Source organism: Protopterus annectens, chromosome 5.part0, assembly GCF_019279795.1.
Source record: "Protopterus annectens isolate FY-2018-M chromosome 5.part0, PAN1.0, whole genome shotgun sequence".
Taxonomy (NCBI): Eukaryota; Metazoa; Chordata; order Ceratodontiformes; family Protopteridae; genus Protopterus; species Protopterus annectens.
In genome coordinates, this window is record NC_056735.1 from 1845580106 (window position 1) to 1845601653 (window position 21548).

The 21548-nt window shown below is 42.6% G+C and overlaps 1 protein-coding gene across 2 annotated transcripts in view; it reads left to right on the forward strand.

Moving 5' to 3' along the window:
• The window catches only part of NEK3 (NIMA related kinase 3), a 1322970-nt gene that overhangs the window by 726662 nt on the left and 574760 nt on the right, over positions 1 to 21548 (forward strand). The gene's annotated exons all lie outside the window — the stretch shown is intronic.

A 21548-nucleotide genomic window follows, 5' to 3' on the forward strand; every position in this document is an offset into this window, starting at 1 on the left:
ACAATCAAAGGGCAGAGGCACAAAAGCAAATTACAGATCTCATAGACATGAAAGCAATTCAAGAGGTACCTACGCACGAACAAGGTCAAGGTTTTTATTCCAGACTATTCCTGGTACCAAGGAAGGGAAAAGATTGGAGACCTATTTTGGACCTATCCATCCTAAACACATTTCTACTCGTACCAAAATTCAAGATGCTCACTCTACAGCAGCTTCTTCCCATGCTGGGCAAGGAGTCTTGGCTGGTAACATTGGACCTCAAGGAGGCATACCTGCATGTCCCAATCAGACAAAATTGCAGAAGATACCTCAGATTTCTTGCAGGTTCAACCCATTATCAATTCTCTGCACTGCCCTTTGGCTTATCTACTGCGCCCAGAGTATTCACGAAATGCCTGGCATCAGTGATTGCCTACTGCAGACTTCAAGGGATACAAATATACCCTTATTTGGACGACTGCCTGATCCAAGCGGACAGCAAGCACATTCTCCTGAAACATCTGGCTTATGTAATAATGTTGTTGAACTCTCTGGGATACACAGTCAACAAAAAGAAATCAAGGCTAATACCCTCTCGGAAGATTATTTTCCTGGGTGCCAACTTGGACACAAACACCCAGATGGCCTACCTCACGCCAGAGAAGCAGGGGCAACTAACTCAATACTTCAGAGCACTAGCAAATTGCACCAGGCTGACTGCAAGGAAAATCCTGCAGGCTCTGGGATTCATGGCGTCTTGCATCTTACTAATCCCATGTGCAAAGCTGCATATGAGGAAACTTCAATGGTACCTGAAAAACATATGGTCTCAACACAGCCACAGTTTGGAAACAATAATATCACTAATTCCATGTCTTCAAAAGGAATTTCTGTGGTGGGCTCAAGCATGCCAAACAAACACAGGTCTTCCATTCAGCAAGCCTCAAGCAAATCAAGTCATCACAACAGACGCCTCAGACTACGCCTGGGGGGGCGCACATGACAGATCGGTGCATTCAGGGCAAATGGTCCCAGAAAGAAAAGCACCTTCACATCAATCAAAAGGAAATGCTAGCAGTAATAAATGCTATTATAGCTTTCAAAGACCTTCTGCAACCAGGTCAACTATTGATAAGAACGGACAACACCACAGTTATGTGGTACATAAACAAGCAGGGAGGAACGCATTCATACCCTCTATGCAGACTGGCCATGACACTTTGGAACAGGGCCATGGACTTACAAATCGAGCTACAAGCACAGTACCTGCCAGACAAGGAAAACACACTGGCAGACAACCTAAGCAGAAATATGACAGATCCACACGAATGGAAGTTGCATCCAAAAGTTTTTACAGAAATAATCCAAGCATGTGGAAGGCCAGAAATAGATCTCTTTGCCTCCCACAACAATCACCAATTGACAAAATTCTGCTCAAGGATTTTTCATCCAAAGGCCTGGAGAGTGGACGCTCTCTCTTTCAGCTGGACATCAATGACAGTTTATGCCTTCCCACCTCTTCCTCTGCTGCCCAAAGTTCTACTGAAAACCAGAGCAGACAGACCAAAGATGATTCTCATTGCTCCAGACTGGCCAAGACAACACTGGTACCCACTCCTGAGGAGCCTGATACATTCCCCACCATGTACCCTGCCTCTAATGCCTCTTCTTCTGACTCAGCACAGCTTCAAAACTCTTTACAGCCAGCTAAAAAGACTCAATCTAGCCACATGGAAGATTCCTTAGGATCACAACAAACCCTACTCTCCAAGGAGGTGCAGGATGTCATTTTGGAGGCCAGAAGGCCGTCAACTAGAAAAGCTTACTCCACAAAATGGAAACGGTTTTGTGTCTGGAATGAGAAAAAGGGCCAGGATCCTGGAAAACTGAATTTACCTCAAATACTACAGTATCTAGCGGAGCTGCTAAGCAGTGGACTTTCATTCTCGTCCATCAAAATCCATGCCTCAGCCATTTCTGCAGAATACAACACTGGTCCACCCTTATTCTCTCACCCTCTATTAAGACAGTTCCTCAGAGGGGCTAAGAATCTAAGACCCCCAAGGAAGCAACCAATACCTGCTTGGGATCTCAATTTTATTCTGGAAAAGCTGACCTTGCCTCCCTTTGAGCCAGCTGCCTCATCAGATTTGCAATATTTGTCCTGAAAAACAGCTTTCCTTCTGGCTATTATCCCAGCTCGTAGAGTTTCAGAACTACAAGCTCTCATGGCCGTGCAGCCTTTTATCATCTTCCATCAGGACAGAGTTTCCTTACAAACCAACCCGTCTTTTATGCCCAAAGTGGTATCCAGGGCAGCTTTGAATCAGGCCATACACTTACCTACCTTTTATCCTAATCCTCAAAACAAAGGGGAGAGATTACTACATTCCTTGGACATCCATAGACAACTTCGTTTTTATTTGGACAGAACAAAGCCTTTCAGAAAATCAGAACAGCTCTTTGTGTCCTATGCTGTAGGAGCTCAAGGAAAGCCAATTTCCAAACAGACAATCTCAAAATGGATAGCCCACTGCATACGTTTTTGCTATTCTTTTCATGGCAAAACTGTACCAACAGGCATCAGATCTCACTCCACAAGGGCCACAGCTACCTCTGTAGCTTTCCTCAGTGGAGTTCCTACCAAAGATATTTTGGAAGCTGCCACTTGGAGTTGTATGCATACCTTCTCCAAGCACTACCACCTACCATTATACTCCAAAACCAGAGCAGGCTTTGCCACTGCAGTATTGCAGGGCATCCTGGCTCCTCCTAGTTCCACCTAGTGCCTACCACCCCTTTCTTAGCTTTGGGATTCTACCCATCTGTTATGACTGCAGCTGTATGCACGATGAACATAGTACAGTTTTGTACCTACCATAAATGTAGATGTTCGAGTGCTAATACAGCTGCAGTCCAGGTTTCCCTCCCTCCTTCCCCTCTTGGGACAGGCCTATTGGCTAACACCTCCTCATACAACCTGATAGGGGTTTTCTTTTATGGTGTATTTGCTTGCAACTACTGTATTTTGATTATATTGCATTGCTTTATTACACATATTTATGTATTGCCTTCCTTCTGGGGGCACCTGACATCTGGGGCAAGAAAAACTGAAGAAAATGGCGTCGGCTGGTTCCTTTATACCCCTGTCGCACTGACGTCAGGGAAGAAGCGACGACAACCAACGCCGGACCAAGACTTTGGAATTCGGCCAACCGAGGACCCGCCTGACGGCAGGAAAACCCATCTGTTATGACTGCAGCTGTATTAGCACTCGAACATCTACATTTATGGTAGGTACAAAACTGTACTTTGTCCCCATTCGAGCCAGCGTCAACGACTCCACTCAAGTACTTGTCGTGGAAAACTCTTTTTCTTGTGGCGATCACTTCGGCTCATAGGATTTCAGAATTACAAGCATTGTCTGTTCGGCCCCCTTACATGATTTTTCATCCGGATAGAGTGACTACGTACTAACCGATCCTTTCTTCCAAAAGTGTGCTCAGTCCTAAATATTAATCAGTCTATTGAACTGCCCACTTTCTTCAAAAACCATTCTAACAAATTGGAATATATGCTGCACAAGTTAGACGTTCACAGACAGCTGAGGTTTTATTTGGACCGAACTAAGGTAGACAGAAAATTGGACCAACTGTTTGTGTCATATGCGGATCAGAGAAAAGGGATGGTGGTGACAAAAGGCACTTTATCCAAGTAGCTTTCAGAATGCATAAATTTCGTCTATTCAGAATCCAGACAGACACTTCCGTTTAAGCCTAAGGCTCATTCTACGAGGGCGGTTTCTACTTCCTTGGCCCATGCTGCTCGTTTGCCATTAGACACCATCTGTGCGGCGGCAACTTGGGCAAAACCGCACACATTTATTACTCATTACAAAGTTGATAGAAACTCCAGGGACAGGGCGTTGTTTGGTTCCACTGTTCTCAAGAACGTTCTTCCTTGAGCCACCCGGGGTAAAGGAGCTAGGGACGCTACCCGTGTGTAAGAACAAACGGCGAGATCGAACAATTTCACATAAAGAAGTTATGTTCTTACCATAACGTTCCATGTGAATTGTTCATCTCGCCTTTGTTCTTACATTCCCTCCCTCCTTCCATCCCCTCTCCGCGTTTTGGAAGAATGGGTAGGACTAGATGCTGGTTCATCTCTATCTAGGTTACAAAATTGTCTGTTCCCTTAGTGGATGACAAGTTAGGTTCATATCTGTGTTATGAGTGAGGATAGCGTTTCACTTGCTGTGTATGCTTCAGTGCGTTTGAGCACAATGGTTGTGGGTACTCTTCGGGTGTTTGCAAACTAGATCTGAGGGATAGTACCAGAGGATCATGGGATAGAACTGTGCCTCGAGCTTTCTCTGAGATGCAGAGCTTGTGATGTGGTCGACTCTCGGCTCCGAACCCATGTGTAAGAACAAAGGCGAGATTAACAATTCACATGGAACGTTATGGTAAGAACATAACTTCTTTTTTCCCGCCTTTCTAAAATAGTATAGTCCAATTTTCAGGCTAGTGCTGAATTCAGGGCTGTGATACTAGTTTCTGAGTTGCCCTACCTTACTTGGATAGAAGGAAGTTTCTCTGTTCACCTGTGATTGAGGGGAGCTTTGAGCAACCTATCTGTCCCTGGAGGAGTGGTTCCAACCCAGAAGTTAGTAGTTTATTGGCCATTTTGGGCTAATTTCTATCTCTTTCATTTCCCTACTATAACAAATACGTTTGCATGATTTTGCACACCGGGCAGTGCCGGTTAGCTACGGTTAAATTATTCCCGGTTCCAATAAGTCTCCTCTTCAGTTTTTCCCTTGAAACTAGTCTAACTCTCAACCTAAGCACTCATAAAGCATCTTACAGCCCAGCACTTGCTCAGACCTAATAGCAAGCACTAATATACTCTGACACTGATTGCCCAGCAGGGCAAGGCTCTTTATTCACCCCTCACCAACCAAGCGACTAAGCACCTCACCCTACTATTCAGGCATGACCAAAGGGCAATTTTAGGTGCACTCTCCAGTCCAGCTGGTGAATCTGGGTATCCTGAGGAATGGTACAACTGCCTCATGTACACAGACAACCCTCTCCTCCTACCACAAAACATTAACATATGCGAGAGATGCAATTATACAGCCAAACTGGAAGCTAAGCTGTCTCCACCCAAGAGTGGAACAGACAGTTAAGAGGAGAAGGTTAACACTTGCACCACAACTCCAGCCGCACACACACCTACTAAAACAGCACTGGCAAAAAATACACATAAATACACAAAATCATACTCGGAGGCTCTAAATAAAAACCTGCAAAAGCATCAGAGACCTCCAAAGCAGACACCCAAACAACCTGCACTTCCCGTCACAAACCAGACAACACATAAAACAGAAAATCAGTGTGCCGCACAATCACAGCCTTTAAGGCGAAATAACATACCTAACACACTAGTAATACGTGACTCTATAGTCAGGCACACTGACGTCCCACTCACTAGGCTGGACAAGCAGAAGGTTACTGTTAGCTGCCTGTTGGGAGCCAGAATCCGCCACATAACACAAGCACAAGTATGACTCTGTCTTTCATGTTGGTGTGAATGACCTGAGACGTACCTCCCTGGACTACATGAAAAGAGACATGGAAGATCATGTAGCCCAGGCTGGTATGACCCTGACCCTGAGTAGCATCCTGCCCTCGCCAAGAATGATACCTCAGTATAAAGACAAAATGATCAATTTCAACAATTGGCTAAGCTTCTGGTGTCATTCAAAGGGGATCCAGTGTCTGTCAGCCTGGGACGACATGCTCGACAAGCCACGTTGCTTCACAAGAGATGGCTTGCACCTGTCACCCCTAGGCTTTCGAATACTGGCCAAGGCTCTTGCTGCCCCCATAGTGCCTTTTTTAAGCAAGGTTCAAAAGTCAAACCCACCTCCATAAACAGCACAATTAACAAAAAACTGAGGGTTATGCTACTCAACGACAGGAGTTTAAGTCTCAAAATGCACCCGCTAGAAGCACTCCTCAGTATGGAGAACGTCGACATCTGTGCAGTAACTGAAACCTGGTTCAAGACTCCAGAGAGCATCCCAGCACTACCGGGCTACAACTCATACCACACGTTTCGGCCACAGAACACGGACCGAAACACAAAAGGAGGGGTGTATCCATATTCATCAAGGATACCTACACCTCCAGGTTAGTGGTGCAGCATGATACCTCTGAGATCATCCATGTACACCTAACATCGGGCATATCTGCAGTGCAAATTGCGGCCTGCTACAGATCACCCTCCATGACCCAGGACCACCACTCCACCTTTCTGGAGGCACTGGAGAACATGAAGGTCCTATCAAACACCCTGATATTGGGCAATTTCAATTACCCTACCATTCACTGGGAAAACTACTCGAGTACAAATTCCCAAGCCCAGCATTTCCTGGAATTCATCAGCTCAAATGCCCTGGATCAGCTGGTAAACTCCCCTACCAGAGGTGAAAACATATTGGACCTGGTCATCACCAACATGGGCGACAGGTGTTCCACACCGGAGGTCAACCCATCACTGGTAAGATCAGACCATAAACTAATCACTCTGGATGTCTGCACCCCACCACCACCCCCAACTAAGGAAACCACAATAAAAAACTTTTCTAAAGCAAATTTCACCTTACTTAAGACAGAGGTGGTAAGTTTCACAGCCCCATGCTAAAGGATGTTCATCGTGTTTCACTGTTGCAGTCATTACAGTTGGGTTATCCTGCTGGCAGGCTACCTGCAGTTGGCCCGAGTTCCAAAGTCTAGGTCCGGCGTCGGTTGCTGTCGCCTCCTCACTGATGTCAGTGCGCCAGGAGTATAAAAGATGCAGCCGATGCCATTTTCTTCAGTCTTTCTTGCCGCACTATGCCCGAAGCAAAAGCAGTTCGCAAGTGCTGGTCGGCCGACTCCTGAGATTTTCAAATTCGAATTTCAGATCCGAAGTCTTCATTAAAGCTAAGTACCTCATTGGAGAAACTTTTTTCTTGCTCCAGACCGATGTGAGAAAAAGTTAATAATTGTATTTCTTGTGGGAAGCAAATACCTCATAAGGATTTTCATTCTTACTGTATTCCTTGCCTAGGCCCTGAACCACGACGTTGCTAGTTGTCGGTTTTGTGCTAGATTTAACTAGCGCACTATTAAGCGTCGGTACGATTTTGCATTTCATTACTTTGGCAGAAGATTCAATTGTATAATGCCGTGGGAACAGCCGACTACCGGAGTTTATAAAAAGCACAAAGAAAAAGAAAAGGACAGGCATCCGAGGTCCAAAACCGATGATGAGGCTTCTGTTAGGCCTGTCGACGGTTCGCGGGTTCTCAGTGAGGCGCTTTTGCAGCCCCTGACGCCCGCTACCTCAGAGCCACAGGCCGCTTCCAACTCCCACGTGGAGCCGACTAGGCCGCTGGAAACTCAAGGTATTGGACACTCTGAAACTATTCCCTCAGATGGGTCTGGAGCCGCTGTGCAGGCATCGGCTTCTGAGGGTGTTTTCAGACCAACACAGTTATATGTAAAACCAACTTCAGCTTCAAAGGCAAAGACTAAAGCAGCTCTAAAGACAAATAAGCAAGTACAGCATTCTCCTGGGCAGGCCTTCATGCCTAAAAAACAGATGTTTAAAATGGCCGAAGGCCTAATTACTTTGATCAGGGGTTCCCATCCCCCTCCTGATAAGAGGCCTAGGCAAGAGATAGAATATGAATCTTCAGATCAGGTTTCCATTTCCTCTGATTCCTCTTCTGAACAGGAGTATTCCCTTCCTCCCTATGAGGATTCGGATGCTGAAGAATCTATCCCTTCAGCCTCCCCTCCTAAGGATTATTCTTTTGGGGAGACCATGCATACTATGAGGGAGCATTTCCACTGGGAGAGCCAAGATTACTCAGAATCCAAGAAAAGGCTCAGAGACTTCCTTTTATTACCTCAGCACAGGCCCCTTGCTATTCCTCCTGTTTTAGACATTGTAGATGATGTATTTTCAGAGTCCAGTCTGTCTCCTGACTCTTTACCACCAGCTCCTGTTAAGCCAGACAGATACTACAGGGTTCGTGATTCACATAAATTTCTTTACAAAAACCCTGCTGCTGACCCAGAAGCTAATTCTCAGGGTCCCAAGGGGGTCAAGGCTTCCACTGCAAAAAACATTATTCCCCTCGGATAGGGATTCTAGGGCCCTGGACAGACGGGGGAAAAAGATTTATACTTCTGCTACCTTGGCTATAAGAGCTTTAAATTGTCAGTTTCATATGCTTAAATATCAACACCTGAATAAGCGTTAAGGATCCACAAGCAAATGAAATTGTAAGCAGCAAAATCCAAACGCTAGCTGCTAAATCTCACAGTACAAAACCAGCAAATAACCAACGAACTGCAGAAATAAAAATCAAATAGATTTAATGGTTTAGCGCTTTCTCTCGCAGAAGGCGAGCTTCATCAGAACCACAAACATTATACAATAACTTCCTTAAAAATCAAAAGTGGCGCCAAAAACAGTCGCAGTACAGGAAGTACTAGAATTAAAGACATATACACATAGTCTATTGAAAACAATAAAAAATTAAAATATCACTAAAGTGCATATAGTGCAAATAAAACAGAAGTGCATGTGGTGCAAATAAAACAGAACATCTAAAATTGACCCTACATATCTAATGTTAAAAACAACAATTAATTGTCTAATAGTAATGCAGACCTAATCGATATACTTTCATTAATTCCTGGTGGAGTTATAGCATCCAAAAATAATTGCCACCAAAGCTCTCTATAAGACAAATAATTTTTTACATCACCTCCTCTAGGATTTCTTCTAACCGTCTCCAAAATAGCAAATTTGAAGGTATGTGTGGCACCTGATTCTTGAATGTGCCTACTAAGGGCATTTTTCATATCCAATTTCCGAATGCTGTATAAATGAGAATAAATCCGTTGACGCAATTGTCGTTCTGTCTTCCCAATATAATAGGAATTACACATTTGACATATTGCGATATAAACAAGCATAGTTGACCTGCAATTACCTTTGCTAAAATATACTTTGCTTCGACCTACATTGTGTAAGACAATACTACTTTTGTCAAATATGTGTGTACATTGGTTGCAAGTACCACATTTAGAAGAATGCATAGCTAAATTCTGACTGGGTAAATTCGTACTTTCCAAAATGGATTTTAGATTCCTGCCCATTTTGTAAACAAATCTAGGTTCCGAACCCAAAATATCCACTACGCCCTGGTTTGTAGTCAAAATGTACCAATTTTTGTATATGATGTTTTTAATAACGTTGCTAAATGGACCATATTCAATAACACATACTCTCTGTAACCTATCATATCTTTCAGTAAACTTTGAATTAACCCCTGTAGCTACTGAAACAGTGTCCATGGAAGTAGGAGTTTTACTGTTGGCCCCTAATAATGGGGTGTATTTCTTACCCCATTCACTCATAACATATTCAGCAGTGTCATCCAAAATTTTTGTATTGTACCCTCTATCCTTAAAAAGAGCCTTAATATATTCAATTTCATTTACCACATCAGGGTATTCAGAAGTCATCCTAATGGCTCTAATACATTGCCCTTTAAAGATGTTCCTCGTCATATTATAAGGGTGACAGCTGTTATAGTCTAAGTATGAATTCGTAAATGTATGTTTTCTATATACAGAAGATTTAAAACTGCCATTTTCTAGGGAAATATAGGTGTCAAGGTAAGCCACTCCTATATTACTGTGTGCAGAAGTAAAATTCAGAAAACTACTACTATCATTCAAAAATTTCATAAAGGAATCAAACATTTCTATATTTCCATTCCATAGGATATATATGTCATCAAGGTAACGGGAATAGTAAGCAATATGATGGTAGTATGCACTATTAAAAACACAATTCTCCTCCCAATCAAGCATAACCAGGTTAGCAAACATGGGGGCACAAGCTGCCCCCATGGCTACTCCTCTGGTTTGCTTGAATATTTCCCCCTCGAAATAAACATAGTTGTTGTCTAAAACTATACTCATAAGATCCACAAGTAATGATATCTTATCCCAACTCAAATCTGTATGTTTCCTCAAACTACTAGAACAAGCTTCTAGTCCTTCTTCCAAAGGAATACAACTAAACAGGTCTACAACATCGATAGAGCAAAATATTATGAGAAGAGGGTCATGAAGGAGATCTATTCACTTAAAAAATCTACATATAGAAAAAAGAAACATATAGATCAAAGGGAAAATCTGTCACATGATGAAAAGAAAACATTAAGCGAACTATCTTTAGATCCCACTGTCAGGGTTATGAAGCCCGACAAGGGTGGAGGCATAGTTCTCTTCGATGCCACCGCCTATAGTGCCTCAATACATAATATTCTCCATGAGTCCGGCAATTATTCCATTGCTTCCATTAATGAGCTGAATATTGCCTATAGGAGAATAGAGATGTACTTAGAGGAATACTTGCTACATCAAAGAATCACCAAGGACCTGTTTGATTATATGGTGGTAGAACATCCTGTTCTCGCCACCATAGTGGGTATTCCGAAGGTCCATAAGGACCATTTGAATCCTCCATTACGCCCTATAATTTCGGGCAGTAAATCTAAAACTTTTCCTATAGGTACAGTAATTGATCACACCTTGAAATTCATCTACAACAAGATAGGTCACTTGGTTAAAGATTCCTGGGAATTTCTTCGTAATTTCCCTGTGAATATTCCACAGGATCACATAATATTCTGCTCTATTGATGTTGTAGACCTGTTTAGTTGTATTCCTTTGGAAGAAGGACTAGAAGCTTTTTCTAGTAGTTTGAGGAAACATACAGATTTGAGTTGGGATAAGATATCATTACTTGTGGATCTTATGAGTATAGTTTTAGATAATAACTATGTATATTTCGAGGGGGAAATATTCAAGCAAACCAGAGGAGTAGCCATGGGGGCAGCTTGTGCCCCCATGTTTGCTAACCTGGTTATGCTTGATTGGGAGGAGAATTGTGTTTTTAATAGTGCATACTACCATCATATTGCTTACTACTCCCGTTACCTTGATGACATATACATCCTATGGAAAGGAAATATTGAAATGTTTGAATCCTTTATGAAATTCTTGAACGATAGTAGTAGTTTTCTGAATTTTACTTCTACACACAGTAATATAGGAGTGGCTTACCTTGACACCTATATTTCCCTAGAAAATGGCAGTTTTAAATCTTCTGTATATAGAAAACATACATTTACGAATTCATACTTAGACTATAACAGCTGTCACCCTTATAATATGAAGAGGAACATCTTTAAAGGGCAATGTATTAGAGCCATTAGGATGACTTCTGAATACCCTGATGTGGTAAATGAAATTGAATATATTAAGGCTCTTTTTAAGGATCGAGGGTACAATACAAAAATTTTGGATGACACTGCTGAATATGTTATGAGTGAATGGGGTAAGAAATACACCCCATTATTAGGGGCCAACAGTAAAACTCCTACTTCCATGGACACTGCTTCAGTAGCTACAGGGGTTAATTCAAAGTTTACTGAAAGATATGATAGGTTACAGAGAGTATGTGTTATTGAATATGGTCCATTTAGCAACGTTATTAAAAACATCATATACAAAAATTGGTACATTTTGACTACAAACCAGGGCGTAGTGGATATTTTGGGTTCGGAACCTAGATTTGTTTACAAAATGGGCAGGAATCTAAAATCCATTTTGGAAAGTACGAATTTACCCAGTCAGAATTTAGCTATGCATTCTTCTAAATGTGGTACTTGCAACCAATGTACACACATATTTGACAAAAGTAGCATTGTCTTACACAATGTAGGCCGAAGCAAAGTATATTTTAGTAAAGGTAATTGCAGGTCAACTATAGGTTCATAGGTTCATAGGTTCATACTAGGCTATCTGCTAGCCCATAGTTTTGTGGCTTACGCCACCCCTTTTATATGGAACTATACCCATTATTTTTTATTTTGCCTCTGTTGAGCAGTGACACTGAGGTAATCCCTGGGGTATATCTGCGATCTCCCATCATTTTGTCAAGATTTCTTGAACAACAGGGAGCGCGTGCTCTGCCTCCATATACGATTTTTTTATTCCACAGCATAGGAGTCTTTTCCTATTAATAGCCGTCGTCGGTTTTTAAGTCTCACTCCCTGGTCTTGACGGATCTAGATTTTTGAGGTGAAGCATATTCATCAAATCTGGGACTGAATAGAGCTGGAGTTCTTTCAGTCGGGCAGCATAGGACGGATGTTTGAGACCCCTTTCCTTTTTTTTGAGGAACTTTTTGTGGCCTCTCCAGCTGCAAGTGTGTGTCGGGTCAATACATTCCGATGGGGCATTGGCTCAATCATTGGTCTGATGAGTGATGAGTATAGGAGACTATGACCTCCTTGATCTAGATGAGAATCCTTCTTCATGATAAGGTGGGCAATGTAGAAGGTCTTCCTAACTACTTTAGCTACATGGGTGTCGTATGATAGGCTACTATCAACCTGGGTCCCCAGGTCCCTGATAACTCTTCTATGCTCAGTGGATTGCCACCTATTTGGTAGCTAGGGTACTTGTTTTTTTTGGCATTTAACTTTAGGCCATGGCTCTGGCACCAGTTATCCGTTCTGTGAGACCCTTCTGAAGGATATCTGTGTCAGATGTGTTTTCTACTATGGCTAGTTTGCAGTCATCTGCAAACTTTGTCAGCCATAACCCTCCTGTGTTTGCTTGTACTGAAAAGTAGATGCTGCAAACAAGAGGGCCCAGGACTGCCCTGTGGTACACCACTTGTGACAGGCTTTGAGTCTGACATGGCGCCAGCAACTCTGACCCTGTGGGTTCTGTCACTCAGCCAGTTTGCAACCCATCTTGTGATATATGGGTTAACATTTAAGCTGACAATGGCTTTGGTGACTGTTTCGAAAAAGTCAACCAAGTTTAGAAGGCATGATCTGCCTTTGACAAAGCCAAACTGGGATGGATCCAAAGTCTGCAAATTCCTATGTCTTTATTTATGAGGTCCATTATGATCCTCTCCATGGCTTTGCAGATAAGGCTCAAGCTAAAGACTATGATTAAACAGCTGTCCTAGCTGTGGGTTTTAATTTCTCGTTGAGTTAGCACACACAGGGGGGACACCATCAGGTCCCATGCATGCTGTGTCTCCTTTTGGGGGGGGGGAGAAGTTGCACTGAACCTGTGATTGCCTTATCCATGCAGTCCTGCTTGTTTATATCGCAATATGTCAAATGTGTAATTCCTATTATATTGGGAAGACAGAACGACAATTGCGTCAATGGATTTATTCCCATTTATACAGCATTCGGAAATTGGATATGAAAAATGCCCTTAGCAGGCACATTCAAGAATTAGGTGCCACACACACCTTCAAATTTGCTATTTTGGAGACGGTTAGAAGAAATCCTAGAGGAGGTGATGTAAAAAATTATTTGTCTTATAGAGAGCTTTGGTGGCAATTATTTTTGGATGCTTTAACTCCACCAGGAATTAATGAAAGTATTTCGATTAGGTCTGCATTACTATTAGACAATTAATTGTTGTTTTTAACATTAGATATGTAGGGTCAATTTTAGATGTTCTGTTTTATTTGCACCACATGCACTTCTGTTTTATTTGCACTATATGCACTTTAGTGATATTTTAATTTTTAATTGTATTCAACAGACTATGTGTATATGTCTTTAATTCTAGTACTTCCTGTACTGCGACTGTTTTTGGCGCCACTTTAGATTTTTAAGGAAGTTTTTGTATAATGTTTGTGGTTCTGATGAAGCTCGCCTTCTGCGAGAGAAAGCGCTAAACCATTAAATCTACTTGGTTTTTACTTCTGCAGTTCGTTGGTTTTTTGCTGGTTTTGTACTGTGAGATTTAGCAGCTAGCGTTTGGATTTTGCTGCTTACAATTTCATATGCTTAAGTATCAGCAATATCTTATGTCACTGCTTAAACAGAAAATGTTGACAAATTCAGAATGTGCAGAAAACAAAGAAATGCAGGATTTATTGCATGCATCTGAACAAGTGGGAAAGCATACTTTGCAATGTGGTTTTGATTTTCTAGAGGCCTCCTGCAGGGCCGCAGTTACAGGTTCTGTCATTAGGAGGCATGCTTGGTTAAAAGAACAGAATCTGCGTGATCATGTTAAAGCAAAACTATTAGATGCTCCATTACAACATGCTACCTTGTTTGGTGTTAAAGCAGAAGAAGTGTTAAAGAAAATGGAGGACAAAGCTAAATCTATGCAAACAGTGAAGTATTTCTTACAGGTACAGCCTCCCAGATTTAGCAGGAATTGGCCTACAAAATTTGGTCCTTTCCAGTGTCAAGACAGGCCACAAAGAGGTAGATACAGACGCCCCAGAGGCAGATCACAGCCCCAAGGCTCATACCGGCCTAAACAATGGGGTGCTTCTACCTCCAAAAGCAGAGAGGAAAAATCACAGCCTTCCAGTCTCAATGACTTTCCCCTGCCAGCACCAAGCACATATCTTTTGGCAGCTCCTTTGCGGGGAAAACTAGCACTTTTTTCACAAAATTGGCATATGATCACCCAGGACAAATGGGTCTTAAATATCGTGTCTCAAGGCTACAGGTTCCACTTTCATATCGTGTCTCAAGGCTACAGGTTCCACTTTCACACCCTACCAAGGCCAAACGGCATGCCAGACCTGCCACGCAATCAATGGGCTGAGGCACAAAAACAAGTTTCATCCCTCATGGACATGAGGGCCATTCAGCAAGTACCACAGTAAGAGCAGGGACAAGGTTTTTACTCAAGGCTATTCTTGGTACCCAGAAAGGACAAAGCCTGGGGACCAATACTGGACCTGTCTATCCTAAACACATTCCTGGATATTCCAAAATTCAAGATGTTAACTCTGCAGCAGCTTCTGCCCATGCTGGGCAAGAAGGCTTGGCTTGTGACTTTAGACTTAAAAGAGGCATACCTGCATGTCCCAATCAGACAATCATGCAGAAGATACCTCAGATTTATAGCTGGCTCAATGCACTTCCAATTCTCTGCACTGCCCTTTGGCTTATCTACTGCGCCCAGGGTCTTCACAAAATGCCTGTCACTGGTAATTGCATTCTGCAGACAAAGAGGAATACAAATATATCCTTACTTGGATGACTGCCTTATTCAAGCAGAGAACAAGGACATTCTACTACAGCATCTGGCGTTTGTAAAAAGATTACTAACAGGTCCAGGGTACAGAGTAAACGAAAAGAAATCAAAACTCGTACCCTCTCAAGAGATAATATTCCTGGGTGCAAGCTTAAATACAACTGCCCAGATGGCTTATCTCACGCCAGACAAACACAGACAACTGACTACTTATTTCAGAATGTTGGCAACAAAGACTCAGTTATCTGCAAGAAAAATTCTGCAGGCTTTGGGCTTCATGGCATCCTGCATACTGCTAATTCCATATGCAAGACTGCATCTGAGGAAACTTCAATGTTATCTAAAAAGTGTTTGGACTCAACATTGTCACAGCCTGGAAACAATAATTACCCTCATTCCCTGCCTGCAACAGGAGTTTCGATGGTGGGCAAAAGCCTGTCACCTTAACAGGGGACAGCCATTCACCTTACCCACAGCCAGGCAGACATTGACAACAGCTGCATCAGATTATGCCTGGGTGGCCCATATGGCAGGAAGATGTATTCAGGGCACATGTTTTGCAAGTCAAATGCATCTACATATCAATCAAAAAGAGATGCTAGCTGTTCAGAATGCCCTGACAGCCTTCAAGGATCTACTGCATCCAGGACAACTACTGATAAAGACGGACAATACTACAGTCATGTGGTACTTAAACAAGCAGGGGGGCACGCATTCCTACCCCCCGCTGTAGACTAGCCATGAACTTGTGGGACACAGCACTGACTTACCAAGTACATCTGCAAGCACAATTCCTGCCAGGAAGGATAAATACTCTGGCAGACAAACTAAGCAGAAACCTAATGCATCCCCACGAGTGGAAATTTGATCCACGAGTCTTCATTATGATAATAAGGAACTGGGGATGCACGGACAGAGACCTGTTTGCCTCTCCTCACAACTGCCAACTACAGAGATTCTGCACAAGGACTTATCACAAGCAAGCATGGAAAGTGGATGCTCTATCTTTCAGCTGGAAAAACCTAACAGTATATGCCTTTCTGCCTTTGCCTCTCCTTCCCAAGGTACTCCTCAAGGTCAGACAAGAGAAGCCAAAAATGATACTGATTCCCCATACTGGCCCCGAATCCTAAAGAGCTTGTCTCAATGCCCAGCTTGCATATTACCTCAAATTCCTCACTTACTAACCCAACAAGACAGGCAGATACTGCACAGCCAACTCAGGACCTTAAACCTGGCAGCATGGCGGCTAATGTAACCATTCAAGACACACCTCTCTCTAAAGCAGTGATGGATGTTATCTTGGAGGCCAGGAGGCCTAGCACCAGAAAATCTTATGCAGAAAAATGGAAGAGATTCTGTGCTTGGAACCAGGCACAAGGTATTAATATGACTGTTCCAAATATTCCTCAGATTTTGCAATACTTAACTGAGATGCTGGAAAAAGGCCTTTCCTTTTCATCAATTAAAATTCATGCCTCTGCCATTTCAACTCATTACAATACAGAACCACCTATTTTTTCTCATCCATTACTAAGGCAGTACCTCAGAGGGGCCAAAAAAATAAGACCTCAAAGGAGAGCAGCAATACCTGCATGGGACCTCAACTATGTCTTGGAAAAACTCACACTGCCTCCTTTTGAGCCAGCCTCTGCAGCTGATATAAAATTATTATGCTGGAAAACAGCTCTGCTCCTAGCATTAACCTCCGCTAGACGAGTCTCAGAGTTACAGGCACTCATGGCTGTGGAACCTTTTATCATCTTCCATCCTGACAGGGTTTCTCTAAGGACAAACCCTACATTTATGCCTAAGGTAGTGTCCAGTGTGGCCCTTAACCAAGCCATTCATTTGCCTACATTTTACCCAAACCCACAGAATAATGGTGAGAGACTTCTGCTTTCTTTGGACATTCACAGGCAGCTAAGCTTCTACTTGGACAGAACCAAAGCTTTCAGAAAGACTGAACAACTTCTGGTGGCATATGCTGCAGGATCACAAGTAAAGTCTATCTCCAACAGACTATTTCAAAGTGGATAGGCCACTGCATTCGTTTCTGCTATTCACAACATGGCAAATCAGTGCCAAAGGGCATTAGGCCACATTCAACTAGAGCAGCAGCCACTTCAGCAGCCTTCCTCAGAGGAGTACCAACCAAAGACATCTTAGAGGCTGCAACTTGGAGTTCAGTGCATACTTTTACAAAGCACTATCACTTACCTCTCTACTCTAAATCCACGGCAGGCTTTTTGCCACTGCAGTTCTGCACGGCCTTATAACCTCTCCTAATCCTATTTAGCTCCAACCTCCCAACCTTAGCTTTGGGATTCAACCCAATTGTAATGACTGCAACAGTGAAACACGATGAACATAGTACAGTTGTGTACCTGCCATAAATGTAGATGTTCGAGTATATTCATTCTTGCAGTCCAGGTTACCCTCCCACCATCCCCCTTTTCTTGCTGGGACTTCTCTGTACTTCTCTATTCTATACAACCTATGTGGTGTATTTGCTTGTAGATGAAGGAAAAGTTTTTTGGTGTATGCATGCTTATTGGCATATTTTAGCCTACCATTTTAGGGGCACCTGACATCTGGGGCAAGAAAAACTGAAGAAAATGACATTGGCTGCATATTTTATACCCCTGGCGCACTGATGTCAGGGAGGAGGCGACAGCAACCGACGCCGGACCTAGACTTTGGAACTCGGGCTGACTGCGCGTAGCCTGCCAGCAGGATAACCCAATTGTAATGACTGCAACAGTGAATACACTTGAACATCTACATTTATGGTAGGTACACAACTGTACTATAATGCTGCCTAAGATGCAGAAACCTTTACAAATGCACTCTGTGAGCACCTACAAGGATGCATGGATCGTGGCATCCCTAGCAAAACCAAAACTCACTCCTCTAAGAGAAGGAAACCAGTTTGGTGGACCCCTGCAATAAACAGGCTATACAATAGAAGGAGGAAACTAGTTCAGAAAAAAAGCAAATCCCAAGAAGGAAAGACATCCCTGATCAGTATCAGTAAGAAACTGAGGTCCCTCATGAAATCATCCAAGGCTAACTTCGAAAGAAAAATAGCCAAGGATTCAAACGATAACCACAAAGCCTTCTTTAGCTATGTTAAGAATCTAAGTGGCAAATCGCAGATATGCACTGAACTAGTGCAAAATAGCACAAAATATACTGAACCTACTGATATTGCCAACATCCTGGCAGATAGATTCAGTGCAAACTTCAGCCCCCCTCTCACCTCCAAAAGGGCCCACAAGAATACCGGAAAAGTGTAGTGTCCCAAAAATCACAGACGCACAGGTGAAAACAGCCCTTTCAAAAGCCAAAAACACAGCGTCAATGGGACCAGATGGTGTCCCAGGCTGCGTCTTGCACGAACTACAGAACAAACTAACCCCCCCCCACCTAAACACGCTGTTTAACCTCAGCTTCTCCACAGGCTACGTGCCTATAGAATGGTGCACAGCAACGGTTATTCTTCTGCACAAAGGAGGGGCCACAACTGACCCTGGTAACGTATCGCCCCTTAAGCCTGACTAGCCTGGTCTGCAAGGCTATGGAGCGCATCATCATGGAACTCATTAACAAATACATTGAGATCCTCCAAACACTTGACCTGACCCATTTAGACTTTGTTAAGGGCAGATAATGCCTACTAAACGTGGTTGACCTCTTCGAGACAGTCACTAAGGCCATAGATGAGGGAAAGGTGGTTCACACAGCCTACCCTGACCTCGCCAAGTCTTTCAACACCATTCCCCACTCGGGTATTACAGAAAAACTCACCAGCCTGAACATAAACCCCCCACGTCACGAGATGTGTTGCCGGCTGGCTTACAGACAGAACTCGCACGGTAAGAATAGCGGGCTCCAGGTCCGACTCTAAACCAGTCCCAAGTGGTGTCCTGCAAGGCTCGGTCCTGGAACCCCTACTGTTCAGCATATACTTCTCAGAAGTACAGGCAAACACAGGAGGACTATGGCTAACCAAGTTCGCCGATGACTGCAAACTGGGACGGGAGCCATAATTGACTCTCCGGCTGACACGGACATCCTCCAAAAGGGCCTTATTGAGACGGACACCTGGTGTCAAAGTCATGGCCTCAAGCTAAATGCCAAAAAATGCATAGTCATCCCATTTAGGAAAAACAAAACACCCACGAATTACCACATAGGTGGCAGCCTCCTTAATGCAGAAGAGGTAACAAGAGATCTGGGGACCCAGGTAGATAGTAATCTCTCCTTTGACAATCATATTGCCAAAGTAGTTAGGAAATCCTTCTATGTGGCCCATCTAATTACTAAAGAGTTCGCATCTAGAAATAAAGAGGTTATAGTGCCCCTCTACTCGTCACTCATTAGACCCATCATAGAGTACAATGCCCCATTTGGGATGTACCTCACAAGACACTTCCAACAGCTGGAAAGACCACAAAAGTACCTCACCAAGAGGGTTACTGGTCTCACACATATGTCCTATGCAGCCCGACTGAAAAAACTCCGGGTGTACTCAGTGGCATATCGCTTACTCAGAGGTGATCTCTGCCTGACTTGCAAAGCCATGTCCAACTCAGAATTGATGGACATGCTCCACCTAAAGAAATCCAAGTCATTGCGAGCCACGTGCTCTAGTGAGCTAAACCTCGCCACAACAATAAATAGAACATGCTGGAGGGATAGATTCCTATCACAGAGACTCCCCATGTTTTGGAACAAAATTCCAAATTGCATCAGGCAGAGTCCCTCACTAACACTCTTCAAGAGAAACCTTGACGAGTAGATGGGTAACAGAAAATACACCCCTGGGATCACTTCATTGGCTCTGCTTGACAGAGGATCAGATAATTAATCAATAGGGCGGCGAAAGTCAACACACTCTGGCTAGGCTTATAAATGCCCTCGGGCAGATAGCCTAGTACCTACCTATGAACCTATGAAGATATAAAATGTTGAAATGTCAAAATGCTGAAAAAAAAAAACTACTTCCCTACATATGCAGACTCCTGGAATTGTCCCTCACCCAGGACTCATATAAGTGTTTGATTTAGAGTTTCACTAACATAGGAGTGATATTGTTTAACTGGCTGTGCACTGGTGGAGTGTACATGAGTAGTGCATGTATGCTTTTATTAGGTATTTTGAATTCAGCATTCTAAAGTTTCAACATTTTAACATTTCAGGATTTTGTATGCTGTATTATGACTTTCACTATATGAATATTCAATACATTGTTACATATGTATCTGTAAGTACACACACACATGTAAGTGTGTATGTATATGTGTGTGTAAACTCAAAATACTGAGACCAAATCTCTAAAACTCAAAATACTGAAAACACACAGGATACCAACACTTATATTTCAGCACAAGTATATACTGAAACAAAACACAAACCATATTACTCTTCTCCAAGTATGAGCAGGGGGGCAAGCCCCCCTGCACCCCTCACCCCCCCCCCGCTACTTAAGTACATCAGCTCCAAGATTGCACTTTAGTGCAGTGAAGTGCAATCTCAGAGTTGATATATTTAAGTAGCGGGGGGGGGGGGCTTGGCCCCCTGCCTATACTTGTAGAAGAGTAATATGTTTCTGTATGTAGTTCTGCTGCAATATAGTTGTGTTGTTGTACGGTGGGGTTTTTTTTTGATATTTTGAGCTTACAGATTTTTGAAGTGGACCCATATATATATATATATATATATATATATATATATATATGTGTGTGTGTGTGTGTGTATAGTTTATGTATGAGTTTTCAGGATTTTGGACTTCCGGATTATGAAGTTCAGGATTGTGATATTTCAAAATTCTGAATTAAAACCATATATATATATATATATATATATATATATATCTATATATATCTATATATATATATCTATATATATATATATATATATGTATATATATATATATATATATATATATATATATATGTGTGTGTGTGTGCGCGCTTTTCATTGTGTTGAACAGACATGAAATGAAGGTGCATTTGTGTGAACATTTATTTTGCCAAATGTCTTGTCTTTTTGAATGTCTGTTTTGCATATATAGATTAGTGGGTTTGTATTAGATGTGTGTGTGTGTCTTTGAATGTTTGCGAGTTAGAGTAGGCATTAGGTAAGGGGATGGATTTGCTTTTTGTGTGAGTGTTTGTGGGCTAGGGTATGGATCAGGTAAGGAGACAGGTCTGGTGTTTGTGTATATATTTGGAAGTTAGTGTTAGAGTAAACATTTAGGAAAGAGGATAAATTTAGTTTTATGAGGGTGTGTTGGTGTAGCTGTGTGCGAGTGTCTAAGCCTGTTTTGATTAGTGGTAGTGCTAGAATGATTGTCACTGTTGAAATGACTGACACCCC